The sequence below is a fragment of the Taeniopygia guttata genome, chromosome 3 (assembly GCF_048771995.1).
Source record: "Taeniopygia guttata chromosome 3, bTaeGut7.mat, whole genome shotgun sequence".
NCBI lineage: Eukaryota > Metazoa > Chordata > Aves > Passeriformes > Estrildidae > Taeniopygia > Taeniopygia guttata.
In genome coordinates, this window is record NC_133027.1 from 4818452 (window position 1) to 4836014 (window position 17563).

The 17563-nt window shown below is 39.1% G+C and overlaps 1 long non-coding RNA gene across 2 annotated transcripts in view; it reads left to right on the plus strand.

Annotated features, from left to right (window-relative positions):
- The window catches only part of LOC140683612 (uncharacterized), a 69171-nt gene that overhangs the window by 6444 nt on the left and 45164 nt on the right, over nt 1-17563 (plus strand). For both annotated transcript variants that reach the window (XR_012054793.1, XR_012054792.1), the window contains exon 2: nt 6410-6487. This is a non-coding gene — a long non-coding RNA (uncharacterized lncRNA). The remainder of the gene's footprint in view (nt 1-6409; nt 6488-17563) is intronic.

The window sequence follows — 17563 nt, forward strand, 5'->3', positions numbered from 1 at the left end:
CAGTATTATATAATAGCCTAAAATCTACAGTGAATAAGTAAATAGAGTCCACTCAGATTGATAATTCTTATTTTTAAATTTATTAGCAAAAGAAGAGATATAATCTTTACAACTGGGTTAAATGGGTTAACTGAATTGAGAACTTTTTCTTGTTTTTGTTCTGTTTTTTTGTAGTTTCATTGTTTGTAGGATGTATGTTATTTTGTGCATGAGAACAATGAAAGGTTAAAGTAAAACTTTAATTTTGCTTTTGGGAATAACACTGTAAAAAAACCAGAAGTCCAAGTTTCTCTTCTAATCTGTTTCCCTTTCATTCCATTTTTCTTTCTTTATGTATGTATGTGCTTGATAGAGATGTATCTTAGATTTAGATTTATTCAGTTCTACTATAACATGGTTCTCTCAGAAAAAAGCATAATAATAAAACAACTCCTCCAATCTGTTCTGCTTCAAGTGCATAAATAGAAGAAAAAATGAGCTGATTTTATGTACATACCTATCTGCAACTTATATTTTGTGAAACCATATCACGCTGTATCCTATAGAGGACTGGATCTGTAAAAATGTTGTATACACAATCCAACAGTGCTGGACATATTTTTCAGTTTGCAAGCTGTCATACTACAGAAAAATGCCACAAAATCCTACACCATATCTTTTAAGTTTTAGTTTTATTTAGATTACACAGTGAGAACAATTGTTGTAGGGAAATATCAATGCTGGATGCATGCCCTGCAAATTTTCTATATAAAAATGCCACCTTCTATGTTTAAATGACTGGATTAATATACTAAATTATTGTTGTGATAACTCTTGGAATGACTTTTAAAAAAATTAAAAACTGCCTTTTAAAAAACTTGCTGCCTACAGTCTCCTCACTGTTATTCTGAACACAGCAACATCAGACCAAAGTGGAGATTTCATGTTACTTTCTACATTTCAAGCCTTAATATTAAACACTTTCCTTGCCTAGTATTAGTTTCATATGTTAATATCATTTTTTATTAACATAATACAAATATCACTTGCAGTACTACATCCTTCATTGCTAGCGGCTTTCATATCAAATGTCACAGCAAATTTTATTTTCGCTAATAGATTACGACTTGTACATTGTATTAGTGAAAGTGAACATTATTACAAGATGACACTAAAATTAAAGAACACATTGTACAACAGCATTAACACTCTGCTAAATTCCCTACTCCTTCCAACCCACTCTCTATCCCATTCCACCCCACAAAAGGCTATCAGAAGTTCTGTTAGATATTTTAGTGCTTCTTTGGAGAAAACTTCACCTTTCAAGAACCTCGCTATATCCATTGTCAAAATATCACATTATACAATTCACTGGAAGTGAACTTATTGCTAAATACCCATTAGGTTCCCAGGAGATGCCTTACATTAATTGTTTAGTGAAAGCACCCTTAGGCTATCGCTGGGGAAGAACATTAAATGCATAAAAAGAGAAGTTGACAGAGATCCCTGTAGAACAAGATACATCTCCTGGCTTAAAACTTCTCCAGGAAGAATCCTGCGAGTCACTGCTCAAAATGGTCATTTTGGGGTTATTTTTTCCTCATGCTCCTGCCAGCACAGATAGAATTAATCTGAAAGGCAAGTGAATGCTGCATCAGCAGAGAGTCTTTAAAAAGTGATTTTGAAAAGCCAAGCTGGGGGTGGTAAACAAGGAGAAAAAAAAATAAAGGGGCATTATTGGGCATTGTTTTGGATCTGAAGTGTCTGTCTGGCTTGTGGAGATAATAAAAAGGAAAAAAGTTGGGGAGCAGAGAAAGTGCAGAACTAGTGCTACAGATGAAAGGGAAACAGAAAAAAAGAAAGATGGTCAGGAGAGAGAAGAGGGAAAATGAAGAGAGAAAGGAGGAATGGGATGCTCGAATGAGCAATGATTTCAGAAAGGTTGTAACTAAAATGTCAGCGAGCTGTCCACCAGCGAGAAGTCCAGTTCAGAAGGGAAAGGGAATGATTTTAGCAGCCAGGCACATCCTATTCTCCTGTCTGCTGTGTCCTTCCTGCCATGTCCCCTTAACACTATTCTTTTTCTAATATCAACAGCTGATTGATCTCCTATTGATTACACATTTAATACAATTTAATCTATTTTACTCTACCCTGTATTTAAATCACTTCTGGAACAAACCTATATTACATTCTGAATTTTTTTTACCTCAGAAAATTAGATTTTGGGGTTTGGTACTGCTGCCAAAGCACCACAAGAGGGGGCACTAGTTAAACAAGACGCAAGAATGGAATTTTTACTTTTCCCAGATTTTTTTTCCTTTTGTCACTCATAAATACAGGAAAAAAAAAATCTCTTTCCCTCCTGCACTAGAATATGATGCTATTATTATGTTGAGAATATTTATTCCTATTGAGATAATTAATGGAAGAGTAGCTACCATATAGATTTCTTGGAAAAAGGGACTGACTGTCATCAAAAGTAATTAGCAAAATAAAATTAAGCTTTTGTTCACATCCCCCTTAATAAAAACCTAAGAGGGAAGTCAAATCATCTTTATTTTGGGCTGAGTTTTTGCATCTGTTTATAACTAGCATTTGAAAACATGAGGCTCCTGGATATTGAGATGTGTCTTTATTTTGAACTGCCAGTGCCTCACAGCCTGTGTAATCATTTGTGTTTGTAAAAAGGGTCACAAATTATGTGCATCCTAGTTTTACTTCTATTTGGCACTCATTTAGTGCCAGTGCAAATGCCTGCAAGGCTGTAGAAATCAAGGGTGTGTACTCTATGCTTAATATTAGCTGCCTATTTGAGAGTGCTAGTAAGTCTGTATTAAACTTATAAGAACCCCAGTCTGCTCGGGATTTCTCTCTAAACAGCCTAAGAAGGTAGGAAGCATCTTTATGTCTAGTTTTGTATTTGGGGTGCTAAGGTAACCAAGGTCTAAAATCACAAAGATCGTCAATCCCCCCTGAAATACTGGAATTCAGGCTATCCATATATGTATGTACATAAATAAGAAGACAAGGTATTTTGCCCCAAACTACTGGAAATGACAAATCCACAGTCCTAAACTAGAAGATTAAATTCTGACCCTGAAAGCAAAATATCTGCCCCTAAACTGCCTCTATTCTAATTTGTGTCAGCTTTGTCAAAGTGCAGCTCCCCAGGTTCATGACTTAGCTACAGGACTCTCACATTCCCAAATAATGAATGCATTTAGTAGTTTCCTTCCTAATAGGAGATGTAAGGACACTTAAACCCTATTTTTCTAGCTCTTTCAAGATTCTATGACTTTTCTCCACTAAAGTTGCCAAATCTGGCTAAATACAGCACTTCAGACTTAATTACATCACAGCAAACTCCCTAGGGCATGTTCCCACGAGTTCACCCATGTTAAAGATTTGGGGTAGGTGAGGACAGCAGCTCAGGAAAGGGGGTGTTCTGTTTTCAGGTATTGGACTTTGTCCATAGCCTGGCCAGCACAGAAATATTAAGCACCACTAACCAATTTCTATTTTGGTTTACCATGGAAAACCAACAAGTTATGGAATGGGAAACCAACCCACATAACGAATCCCATCTCCAGCCATGCTGAGCACATTGATGAACCCTTTCCAGTGCCTGAACTGGGGAGTCTCATACATTTCTAATGACTGGATTAAAGTAAATTTGCAAAAATGGCAAATGTCTCTCAGAAAGAGGCACTACGCTGACCAAAAAGAAGGGCGAGAGTTTTAATTTTTAGCTTAGATCTTAATTTCATTGCAACATACTCAGAATAGTTTAAGAGATTGTGTCACAGGCAGTTTGGGTTGAATTTCCTGCTCGTTGCAATGGAAAGGATTAGTTTCCTTTCTCATTCACCTTGAGCCAGGTTATTTGTATATCACACAGGACATCAGCCTGTTTGAGAGAGTCCAGAGGAGACCTCCAAATTGATCAGAGGGGTGGAGCAGCTCTGGTAATGACAAAAGGCTGAGAGAATTGGGATGGTTCAGCCTGGAAAAGAGAAGAATTTGAAGTGACCTAATTTTGGCTTTCCAGTACCTGAAGGGACCCCAGAAGAAAGATGGAGAGAGACCATTTACAAGGGCCTGAAGTGAATGTGCAAGGGGGAGTGGCTTCATATTGAAAGAGAGCAGGTTTAGATTGGATTTTGGGAAGAAATTCTTCCTGGTGAGGGTGGTGAGGCCATGGCACAGGCTGCCTAGAGAAGCTGTGGCTGCCCTATCCATCCATGGAAGTGTCCAAGGCCAGGCTGGACAGGCTTGGAGCAATGTGGGATAGTGGAAGGTGTCCCTGCCCACAGCAGAAGGTGGGATTGGATGATCGTTAAGATCCCTTCCAGCCCAAAGTCTTTTCTGTCTCTGTGATTCTATAAAATATATCTGTGTTAGACAATCAGATGACACAATCTTACAAGTCTCCTTTGGAAAAGCACATGATGTTTCTATCTAGAATCATCAGAATCATCAGTTGCAATATGGAGTACAGCTCTATGAGTGCACAGGGTATCACAATTCCTGCCCTTCCAGTCAATCCCCTAAGCACCAGTTTGTACATTGGCTTTTCTGGAATGAGGTGATTTGAGAAATCAGTCATCAAGGTGTTTTCAGCTGAAATTTCTAAAAGGATTGGATTCTATATCAGAAGAGGCTACAGGACATTTATCATGACAAGCTGCATTGTCCAGTGGACAACATTTTTTAACAGTGCCAGCAGCTGAGCAAACCAGGGAGCACCACTAGCTCAGGTTCATGGCCTGTGGAAGACCCATAAGAAAATTCACTTGGAAGAGTTGGAAAATGGTGCAACCATATGGTGTGAAAACCATCCCTATGAAAAGGAGTGGCTATGATCATGTAAAGAAAACTTTGGCATGGGCAGGAGAAAGAGTGTGTTAGTATGGTATTTGAGTAAAGACATTATTGGTGTAAAATGCAGTCTAGAGGTACAGCTTGTCTGGTGGCTGATATCCTGGATTATTTCCCAGAGTATAAAAGCACAGGAATCCACATCGGAGCAAAAGTCCACTTAATTTGCTGCCCACATAGAGAAATGAGCCATTGTCCCTGACATGTCTCAAGATTCTGGGATGACTCTTGCCTGGGATGTTGAGAGAAAAGTTATAATGATTCATCTAATGCACTTTTCTTATTAATTCATCTTATCACTTTTCTAATCCACTCAGCATTTGGACTTCACAGCACACTGCAACGAGGATTTCCAGTTTATGGCAAATGCAATGGATTTTCTTGTTTAAAACTCATTACCAGGGAATTTTGTTTCCTGCCATCTAGATCTGCATGTTAGAAGAAACAATGAATAAATCTTTTCTGTTCACTTTCTCTACAACAGTCATAACTTTACCTTTGGCATGTGAGAGGGGACAGCTCAGGATGGGTTTACATTTATTCATTCTCTCTTCTGTGGTATTACCTGTTTGTCTCTGAGTTCCAACATTCAATAGCCTGGACTAAAACAATCCCAGCTGGCCTAGGCTGCTGTCTGGAATTCCTCTGCAGATGGACACTGCAGCCTTAGAGATCCTATGGAATGAATCCCATTTGATCTATAGAATTGGCCCCACTGCTTACACACAGAGGGAAGGTGCAAAAGACACCCCTGCATAAAAGGCATCTCAGATCCCCTGGATTTCTGTAGCTCATTCAAACTGTGCACAGATTGTGACTCCCAGTTTGCATAACTATGGCTGGAGAAGGAGTCACACTTCAGTCTCTGGGAAAACTCACGAGTTTGGAAATGGGGAAGGAAAAGCAAAACTGCACTATGAGGAATCATTCTCACCTCCTGAAGCGGGGACAAGAAAGTGCTCGAGGGTAGGAAACATGGGGGAAAGGAAAGCCATGATGTTAAAGATGGTGACTGGAGTATTTCCATGTTAGTCACAATTTGCTGCGTCGGGGATACATTTAGAAATCTGATGTCTGTGTGAGAAAAGTCACCTGAGAGTGTCTTTATAGTCCAGAGAAAGAAAGATACTCTCCCAGGAGGCATCAGAGGAATCACACCTTAAAGACTGTCTACTTCATCTATGGAAATTTTGGGTTTAGCTCCTGCTTCTGCTGGAGGGAATTTGTCCAACACCTCCCTGTTTGTCCTATCAAAAGCAGGGAAACCCCAGGTAGGGAGGAGGCAGGAAGGAGGTGTGATAAAATATTTTGAGTATAATCCAGCCTGAGAGATGTGCTCTAAGAACATCTACTGAAGCAAGATCCTCAAATGAGACAGATGGAAGGCAGTTTAACTTACAGATCCCAAAAGCCATATAGGTTGATTTCCACTTGTTGATTTCCATCAAAATTGAAACACTTTGTGGCAGCACCATGAATAGGAAGTGAGAAAAATTACTGCAGAATATTGGGAAAGTGGTCCAGTTAATTTAATTTTTTTTCCCTCTAGGGATATAGGCACCTGAATTTCATACACATCACCAGCAGAAACTCTTTCCTGACATCTACTTTTCCTCTCTCTCTTCAGGTAAGACCTTAACCCCAGCAATAACCACTATGTTTGTTCTTCTGGGAGATTGATATCAGTTTTAGACCAAAAAGAGGACTTAAATTCTAATTTTTTTTTTTTTTGAGGAAACTAAGAAATGCAATTTCCCTGCTGTGCTGTGATGAATAAGTAATCTGATGATTGGTACCTCTGTGCAGAAAGAAAACAGCCAGGATTCTACACCAGGTGATGAACGCTTCTCCCAGGACTGTCCCACTGTGACCACAACATTATTTTAATATATGGGATAGTTGTTCTGAAGACTAGAACTGTTGCCATTAGTATATAAATATTTTTAGAGAGAACAACCCTTACTCTATTAAACACTTACTCTAACTTAGGAGGGGTAACTGAACTCCTAACAGAGGCACAGGTATTTCGGATTTTTTCCTAATGCACCATGAAAATCTTAATGACCATGGAGTTTCTGGACCAGTCTGGTGGTTTCATACTGACTTATGAGTAAATATAAAGCTTGGAAAAGTGAGAGGTTCTTCTTCATCCACCACTGTTCCACCTGTACTATTTTGATCACCTCCACACCACACAGACCATCTGTCACTCCCTGCTGCCAGGATATATTTCTACTTTAGGGTTAAAACATGTAAAGGTAGAAGATTAAAATTGGACATTGTTCTGGCATTTGAAAGGGCGGGAGTTTATCATGTCAAGTCACATTATTTCAATTTCCAGCCATGTAGTGATAAATGGTTTTGACTCATTCCTCTCTGATGGAATTTCCTCCTTTGCAATGTGGAGAGATCACATTTTCACAATATTGACTTAAACTAGTCTGATTGACTAACCTTTAATTTTTCTGAAGGTTTTTTTTTCCCAGAGAAAGACTGAAAATAAAAGGAATAGAAAAGACCTCTATTATAAATTGCTTTTAAGACTATGGTTTGATCACAAGCACAAGTCAAACCACTCTAAGTCCTTGCAACTAATTAAGGGAGAATTTCCTTCAGTAACAATTCTGGAGCAATTACATTCCTTACCCTGAATTGCCAGTTTTGTGGTTGAGTGATCAGGTGGATCTGAATGACACTGGATGAAAGCTATGATTTTTTTTTAGACATCTTTTGCATTCAGAACTATTTTCTTGATATCCTCATGATGGTATTTCTGGAGCTCTGGTGATGTAACAGTGAAGACTCGGGAGCTGGTGACTAGGATGGGATTTTCCCATTGAAAACAGCCTTAGATTGCCCTAAATCCACAGTGAAAATAAACCCTTTGCCCAGGACAGCGTCCTAATGAGGCTGAAAGAGACACTTCACTGGGATTTAATTAATGTGTGTTGGTCTGTGATGGAGATCAGGCTCTCCAGGATTTAAACACCATAGACTGATCTAACAAAGAAAAAAGTAACACTTAGAGCCACATTTACAAGGAACTTTGCAAAATATCCACTTGTTTTCAATCAAAAGCCCCCTTGTTTGCACTTTGGAGGACCCATTTTTCTAAGGTAATGCTTGAATTGTGTGTGAACTAATTTTTACTGTTGAGCAATGACTTAAAGTGATCCTGAACTGCCAGTTCAGGAGAACCAGACTGGCAGATAGCACACGGTTTAGGCCAGTGTACCCCATTCCCATCTGGATGTGGCTTCTTTCATCCAGAAAGCACCATAATATTAGGCCTATCTACCAACAGTTGGTGCTTCTGGTTTCCATGGCCACAATTCCAGATCTTGTTCTCCAAGAACGCCGGTCCCTTGGACAACAGGGTGAGGATTCATCTCATCAAATTCAAGTAATTACAGCACAGAAATAATAATCTGTGGGACTCATTATAGCATTTCTGGGTAATCAGTGGAAAGAAACAAGTTCTCTGGGTTGTTACAGGTTTAATCTTAACTCAGGTGTCTAAAATAGGCCATGTGAATCAAAGGAGAGAACCAGATTGCACACTGCTACCAAGTATGTTTTCTGCCTTTTATCTGCACTAAAAACATCCTGGCTCCACAATGCTCAGATCAGTAGAAGCTTTTAAGATTCAATCTGCTGCATAAAGAAAAAGACAGAGGCAGGAAACAGTTGGGTTTATGTAGTATTACATATATTTGCCTCCATTTTCATATTGATTGTATATATAAAAAAGAGGAAAAGTAAATAAACATGAGGAGGATAATGTCCCAAACTGAGTTTTATCACAAGTGCCTCCTGCTGGGATTGGAGAGGAAAACTTCCCCTTGAGGGGACAGAATAATATCATTTTAGTTATGGCCATATTCTTCATTTGGAACCTCCTCATCAGTATGTCAATGCATGTTATTCACTGCTTGGAGAGACAATAAAATCAAAGGGCCCATCTTTAGCAAGGAACACGGATGTTCCCAACGTTTACACTACAGAGACCTTGGCCCTTAATAAAACCTACATCCAGTAGCGAAGTTATCAAATGGAGTTGTGCTCATTTTCTTTTATACCCAGGGAAGGGGCACAATATATCTTTACCAGCAGCTGGGAAATTAATGCTACAACTAAAATGACATTCCGCGTCTCAATGAATGATTTCCTGTGGGGTTCGGATAGCGGCTGTGACGAGGAGAGGTGTGATAATGGATCTAAGTCCATAATGCATTTATCCCCAGGTGCACTTGCTCAATCTGTTCATTGTGCAGCTTTTTTGGGGGGCTTACTGGCACTTTTAGAATTTTATTTTGCTGCAGTGAGGCAAATGGTTAGGATTCAATTTAAAAATGTAGGAAAGGGAAGGTTTCTGTGCTTGTGAGGTTTTGTTTAAGGAAACTGGGTTTCTTTGTAGCTTGCATAAAGGAAATAAATGATATTTTTCAACAGCAGTGTAAACCAGAACTTTGCTACTGTTTCTTTTAAAATAGGGAAATTGAGGCACACCACAAGAAACCATCATAGTCAGATGATGTTGGCTAAAGCCCAGCTTCTTTCCTGTGCTATTCCTCTCTTGCAAGGGGAGAAGCACTGCAAGAAACACTTTTCCTTTCACAGCACAAGTACAAGTCATTTCAAAGCATGTTCTGTATTAAAGTTCACTTATATTAATAATTGAAAAAGTGCTACTACATGATTAATAAATATGATAAGCATGTTACAGTCCCAAGTAAAATTTCTCATAAGAGGACACGAGGAGCTGCAACAGCTCTTTTACGCAGTAAGTTTTATGTCAGGAGTTACTCCACTAGACTATTAAGGAATCTATACTGAGGAATTAAGCACTTTTGAAAACAGCTCCTTAAAAATGGAACTGGAATGCAGTGGTTTGGTCTGCAACAAAGTAAAATAACCAGAAAGACAGAACAATGTCTTGAAGTGAAATAGAATATTAATTACATACAAGCAGTAGGTGGGATATTATAGGCTGGAGATGACTCTGGGAAAAAAAAGAATGTGTCTTAAGGTTTATTTTGTCTTTCTTAAGGGAAAAAAAATCACCTGTTTTTCTTTTATGCCGTTTAAGGAAGACTATTGATAGTGCCAGGTAGACTGCCACTTGATTACTTATCTTTTCAATGATTTTAGTAAATAATGTTGGTGCACTGTTATCATAAATGCATACACATTAGATACCATCTAACCCCACTCCTGGAAGTGTTCAAGGCCAGGCTGGATGGGGCTTGGAGCAACCTGAGCTAGTGGAATGTGTCCGTGCCCATGGCAGGGAGCTGAAATAAAATGATCTTTATGAGCCCTCTCAAATCAAGTTATTCTAAGATTCCGTGACTATATTGCAAAACTATTACTGTTGTATATTTTTAGTGCTATTGTACCTTTGAAAGTTGAGATATGAAATTTCTGGGCAGGGGGAGTTGGGTTGTTCTGGAAAGACCTGTACATGAGAACCAAATCTACACATTTTTTTAACATTTCCAGGGATGATCCTGGGACAGTCTGTTTCAAAGCCTGACCATCCTTTCAGAGAATTTTTTCCTAATTTCCAATCTAAATTCCCCCTGGTATTTCTTAAGGCCATTTCTACCATTTGTTCATGTCCCATCACTTGTTACTCGAGAGAAGAGACTGACTCCCTCCTGGCTACAATCTCCTGTCAGGGAGTTGTAGAGGGCAGTAAGGTTCCTCCTGAGCCTCATTTTCTCCAGGTTAAGCACCTCCAGCTCCATCAGCCACAAGGACTTGTACTTCAGGTCTCAGCCCACCTGGCTGCCTTGGTCCTGGCATGTACTGTCTCACTTGTTAAGAAAAACTCCCTTCCTTTGCCTCAAAATCCCACCATGATCCACGTGCTTCCCAGCAGGAGACTGTGGAACTGCTCTAGGTGAGCAGACGTTGTACAGGTAAAACCAAAGGTTCTTTCAGGAATTTAGGAATAAATTCTTTATTGTGAGAGTGGTGAGGCACTGGCACAGGTTGCCCAGAGAAACTGTGGCTGCCCCATTCCTGGAAGTGTCTTAGGTCAGGTTGGATGGGGCTTGGAGCAACCTGGGATAGCGGAAGGTGTCCCTGCCCATGGCAGGGGGTTGGAATGAGATGATTTTCAAGGTCCCTAACCATTCTATGAATCTATGATGACTTCTGATCTCCCTAAATATCATGGAATTACTTGGGAAAATGCATTGTAAAAAAGCAATGTACAGGAGAGTTCCTTGTTGCTTTAAGTACTGTCTGAGTCACTCTTTAGAAGGCTGAGCAACTCCAAAAATCCAGGAAAGGGAACAGCATGCGTTTCTACCTCTAAACCTGTAGGAAAAAAAAAAAAAAAAGGTTTTTATTGGGAAAAAAGAATCCTCTATTATCCAACACAAGACAACTTTCCGAATCCAGCTCACCTAAGCTATTTTTTTTCCTCTCCTTCTATGAGGAAAATGAATGCTGCAAGCAGGCATGGTGCTAATGGTCTTTTTTTCCCGTCTCTTCCCCTTGCTCCCCTAACCAAAGGCAGAACTGCCGAGACTTCAGGAGCCTCTTCATGCTATCACTTCACAGGCTGGAAGGTGACAGCTTCGCCAGGGACTAATGCAGGGCGACATAATTGAATGTGGCCTGCAGCAAAGCAGCTGCCTGGAGCCACTGTTGATTGTAGCTGTCATCAGGTGGAGTTTGCTGCCGAAAAATACGGTCCGGAGGAATGCGGCTCTGGCACGCAGCTCCGCACTGATGGCTTATTTACTCTTGCCCCTCCAACAGGTTTGTGGTTAATAATTGTCACCATCACACTCTTGAGTGAGCGCAGATGCTGAAGCTCGGGATCATCAATAATCTTCCCGGTAACCTGGCCTTGGAAATTAAACAATGGCCCCAGTATTCCCATTTACTGGAGGTATATTGTGTGTTTCAGCTTGTCAACCTCCTTTTTTATTATCGTTTTTTTTTTCTTTTTTTGCAGAGAACCTTAAATGATTTTAAAGATATTTCCTATGCCTGTTTATTTAACTGTCACAGGATGTGGGAGAAATATAATCTGCTAAATTAGGCATGAAAAACTGTACACAAGAAGAAGGCTCCCTGATTTCCGCCTTGAAAAAGAAGTGGCTTTAATTACAAATTCAGATGAAGAAGCAATCACATCTTCCATTTATCCGTTTTTTTTTTAATTTCAAAGGATCTCACCACACTGAACAAGCAATAGGTTTAATCTTTTCTCCTTTATTTGGAGATTGTGAAGTGCAGAAGGAGGATGATAATATTTCATATGAACAAGGCTGCAGGATCTCTCTCATAGATGCAGTAAGTAGTGCATATCTCAGATAACACTTATCTTTGCTACTTCAATCTGGCCTAAACTCTTAGTGGAAAAATAAACAAGTCCCAAGATAAACTTGATCTATTTTTTTGATTACTAATATTCCTAACAGATTATAAATTGCTTATGCATTATTTAAATCCAGTATAAAAAATATAGTATACACAGTACTATACACCAAATAAATTATTTAAAACATTTAGGATACAATATTTAAATTGAAATATAAAGCAGAAATATCGGTCTGTATTAAAATATATAGAGACTAATTAGGACAATCCTCTGCTCTCAAATTATTATGCAGTTTTGCTGATAAAATATTACCCAAGTTTAAAAAGAGTAATTTTACTTTAAATACTTGCCATCTGCATTTTAAAAACAAATCGTATTGGTATCAGTGTAGTTTAGACATGCAGTTCTTCCACATCAGATGGCAACTAAGGAAGTTCAGGTACATCAAAGAACCCAAAGTGGTTGATTAATGAAAAAGAAGATAGGATATTGGAGAAAAGAAATGAAAAGAGGAATTGTCAGCTGCACCTACTGGATGGTTTGATTTGGTTGCCTTGCCGTTTGTACCTGCTTGGATTCCTAGGATTTTAGCTTGCTGGGGATGATGGCAAGGAGCTGGCTACACCTGCAGTACCCCAGTGCACACACATCCCTTGCTGGGACTGGTGCATCACTTTGGACGACTTCATGAGGCTCTGCCCAGCCTGCCTGCAGCACCCAGACCAGCTCATTGCAAGCTCAGGAGGTCCCAAAAGGCTCTATAAACTTGAGTTCAGCTTGCAGAGAATTCTTCCTGGGTTCTGGGCCTTATTTGGGTTTGCAAACAGTCCATTTCCCCAGCTCTGCTATGGTGGGGGTAAATGAGATGGCAGTTAGGCCTGGCATTAAAATTATTAAGCTTGTTGATTAAAATTTCCAGCTATGACTACATTGTGGATGCTCCTTTGATTTGGTGCTAAAGGAACTGGGAATATTTTCTCCTTTTTCCTGGTCCTAAACGTTTCTTCCACTGCTGCAAATATAAACCAATTCTGGTATGATACTGATGCACAATAAGAAAAGTCTCCACCATGCTTATCCTGTCTGTGAACATCCTGAATGGAAGCTGTGGCTTTTTTGGATTGTCCTTATGGTGGTTTCACAGCGATGTAACTTTAATGACTTCAGCAGAGCTGCTGCTGATAGATGCCCTCATGAGGAATCAGAAACAGAGCAGATCACTCTTCTGCAGGGCTCCTCTGTTGCAGACAGAAACAAAAGGTATTTCTTTCCAAACCTCAGCTACCTAAGTCAGTTGTGAAATATTTTTCCCCTTCCTTGACAGAACTAGATCTGCTGTTTATGAAAATCAAGTGAAATATTTCTCCCCCTCCTTGTCAGAACTGGATCTGCTGTTTTTTGAAAAGCAAGGATTAATTATACAAGGTTTAGCCACAAACATCTGTTTTTTCTTCTTTAAATAAACATGTCCCTTCATCTGGTTCTTGGGGAAGGGAAAAGCTGTGCACTGCAGATTATCACCATGGGTTAACACGAGTGGTCTGATCATCTTTTCAGGGATGACTCTGTACCTTACCCAAAATACGAGCAAGCAATATTCTCATAAACAGTAAAAAAAAAAAAAAAAAAAAAGAAGTATTTTTAGTAGGAGATCATGATGTCAGCTCAGCTGTCTGCTTGTATTTAGATTTTGGGAGCTTGCAAGAGGATTAAAACCACTTGTTTCTTTTCTTTTTCTCTTTCTCTTTTTTTCCCCCCTTTCTTTTCTCTATTTTTTTTTTTTCTCTTTTTTTTTTTTTAACTTGTCACTGCAATAAAGTTGGCTGTGGCTCTGGGGAGTCCTCTGTAAAGTACAACGCCCTGGGCTATGGGAGATGGAGCCCTCAATAACTGATATGAAAGGTCCTTAATTAAGCACTTAGCATTTCAAGGCAGTTATCACGGGTAGCCCACAGACCGAGCTGGCAGTCCGTCACCACCGATAGGCCACCTACATGACTAACATGAGTTGAGTCGAGTCTTTTGTACTTGAGGCGAGGAGCCCCGAGGCACAGGCTGATCTGGTGACCCTCCCAGATCCACTTTCTCTGCCGGAAGGAACTGGATATCGGATGTGACAACACTGCAGACGGGAACGTGGGTTTTTTATTTTCCCCCCCTGAAGAGCAGGGATTGAGGAGAAAGTTAGAATGACAGTGGCACTTTCTTGGCTCCGTGCGTTGGTATGAATATGACCAAACCAAATGAATGAATAATTATGAATGTATTATGAAAACAGAAGGGAAAATCCTGTTGCTGTTGTGCATTCAATTATTTCACCAATTGGGAAGTTAACTAGGAAGAAAGTGCTCATCCCCTCAGCACCACTCTCCTTCTTGTTCTCTTTGTAATCCGCTGGACATGAGAGCATAGGTGATTCAGGGGAAGTTTATCTTTATATTAAAGAGAGGGGAAAGACTCTGGTGGCATTAAAATGGAAAGGGTTAATGGAATGAACTATAGATTAAATTGTAAAGCAATCAAAGAAAACCAAACGCTTTATAGCAGACAACCATCTTCTGGTGTTTGGGTCTGTGTCAAGCCATGGATGTGGAAAATTAAAGCCATACTGAGAAGGGAAATGAACCATGTCTAATACATCCCCAGCAATAAAATGTTTTCACTAGGACTGTAAAACTGTGGCTTACATTAGGAAAAAGAAAATCAAACTATATGTCAATTCCACATCATGGGACATGAAGTGTCCACAAAAATTTATATTACTATTTAGAAGTGTTTCATTCTGGTGTTTTATTGTGATTGGATGCGCCCTTCTCAGTATCTTTTGACTGGTATGAAAATGATTTGAACTACTTTTTTAGCATTTATTTTACATCTATTACCTGTTCTATTACTTTTTATTATTTTATTGTGCTTGTGTAGAGGATTTTGCACAGTTTTCATTATAATGTAACATTAAGTCAATTTATTTGTGTATTACATGCTGTATAATTGCACCTTTTTTTGTGGAACAATTTGGATTTCATTATCCAACAAATCAGCAGTGTTACATTTTGAAAAGCTCTTGTTAGAAATCAAGTGCATTTTCCAAGTAAGACAACAGAGGTCAAGTTTGCACCAAAAAGGGAGCAGAAGATTCCATGCATAAAACACTTGCACAGATGAGAAGGGTCATGGGGGAAAGAGAAATCCTCATTTCTTGGAGAAATTATCTGATTTCTATAATCCAGATCAATGGAGCTCAGTGTTTTCAAGAAGGGAAATAGTGTGGAACAAGGTGGTCTGACATAGAAAAAGTTTGAAGGAGACTAGATCAAGGCAAAACTAAATGGGTGAAGGGAACATGTCAAATGGAGCAGCATTTTTGTTTAAAATTCTTCCATATCATTCTGTTCCTTAATTTACAAGTGCCATAAAGAGTCTAACTAACGTAGGCAAAGCAGAGTGTACATCTGTTTGTGCAGATCTGCTCTGCTATCATTTATCAGGCTGAAACCTTTCATAAGAGGTGACAGAGCAGCAACTGCTGCTCTCTCAAAGGTGAACTGACAGCCCCTCTGAAAAAGAAATTCAAAATAGCATTTTAAATAGCACACCAGCAATGAGAAGAGATGTGAAGATACAAACCTTCACTTTCATTTAACCAGCAGAAGTTGCTATGTGGATCCCTCAGTTCTTTGGTAGTTACAGCTTCAGTCACAAAAGTTGAAATTAGCTTGTGAGTAAATAAACAGACAGGTTGTACCATGAAATCCTGAAGTTATAAAGAAAATTTTACCACTTCTAAGTCTCATATGTCATTCAGCTGTCCTGACAAAATGGATCCACCAGTTTTGAGAGGTCCATAATTTCATAGAATCATGGAATCATTAATGTTGGAAAAGACCTCTGGAATTATCCAGTCCAGCTGTCAGCCCAGCACCACCACCATGTTCACCACTAAGTCATAAGTGCCTGAACACTTACTTGGGATGGTAATTCCACAACTTCCCTGAGCAAACTGTTCTAAATTTCATGCCTTCTTTTTACTTTCTGTTTATCAGGGCCATTTAATGAAGAATACTGTATTTAGAGATGAGGATGTGCATATAAGATGTATGTGTCCTTACAGTGGTGAGCACAACCCATCTACAGCATCACTTGAACTTCCATGATTAGTGGGGCCTCCAGGACTTCCAGTTATGAGGGAAACAATGGAAATAATCTGCTTTTAGTGTTTTAAATTTGGCATTTTTTATGTGGAATTCAAATCCCCTGAACTGCAATGTATACAGGAAAAAAGAAATGGAATGGTATTCTGCAAATGAAATTTTTTTCTCATATTGAAACTATTTTGCTGTTGATAGATTTATTCCTCAAAAATATTGTCCTGACAGACCTTATGCTCTGAACAGAAATCCCTCAAGGAAGATGTGAGTAAAGGCAAAACAGATTTACATGCTTTTTCAAATGTAACACTTTTTCAACAAATTGTCAAGTTCACTCTTGAGCTGTGGTTTAAAGTCTTCACCTGCTTCATGATAGCAGATGAATCAGAAAAAAAAAAAAAAAGCAGAGTATTTCAATTGCTAATAACACCTTTTAACTCAGTCTTTTAATTCTCTTCCATCACAACTGGCTCAGAAGCTCTACAACAGAAAGCCTTGTTTACTCCTGCCTTACACCCCTACCACACATCCAATCAAAATGTATTTCAACACCTCTCTAAGAATAAGCAAAGTATAGCAGCAGAACATTGTGGAAGACTGCCCAGGCATTAATGGTTTTTTTTCCATTTCTAGTTTCTGTCATTCAGGCTCTTGCCTTTTTGTGAGTTTATAGGTGCTGTATGTTTGAATATTCTACCATTCAATGATCCAATATTAAAAGCATCATGTTTTTAACACCCAGAATTACTGAGGTGATTTGAACAGCTTTACAGATGTAGTTTTTCACATTTCATGAGACAGATTCTAGGGATGTGATCATCCCCCTATACTTGGCATTGGTGAGGCTGCATGTCAAATACTGCATTTGATTTCGGGGCCCTTGCTGCAAGTAAAACACTGAGATGCTGGAACATGTCCAGGAAAGGCAATAGAGATAACTTCCAACTCAAGTGAATCTGTGATACCATGACAATGGAGTTTCCCCCCTTCTACAGTAATTTGCTTTATTTTTGCTGAGTGTTAACAACGTCCTTTATGATCTGAGAAGGTCCCAAAATCATCCACATGGTACTAAGTTCCATACCCAACTCCAGTACAATGCTAATAAATGTTTGTATGTGTGTCTGAAAAAAATATTCAACTCCTATTCCCAGACAGAGGTCAGTGAAAACCTTTACTTCTTTCTGGTAAATGGTCACACATTATAATCAGT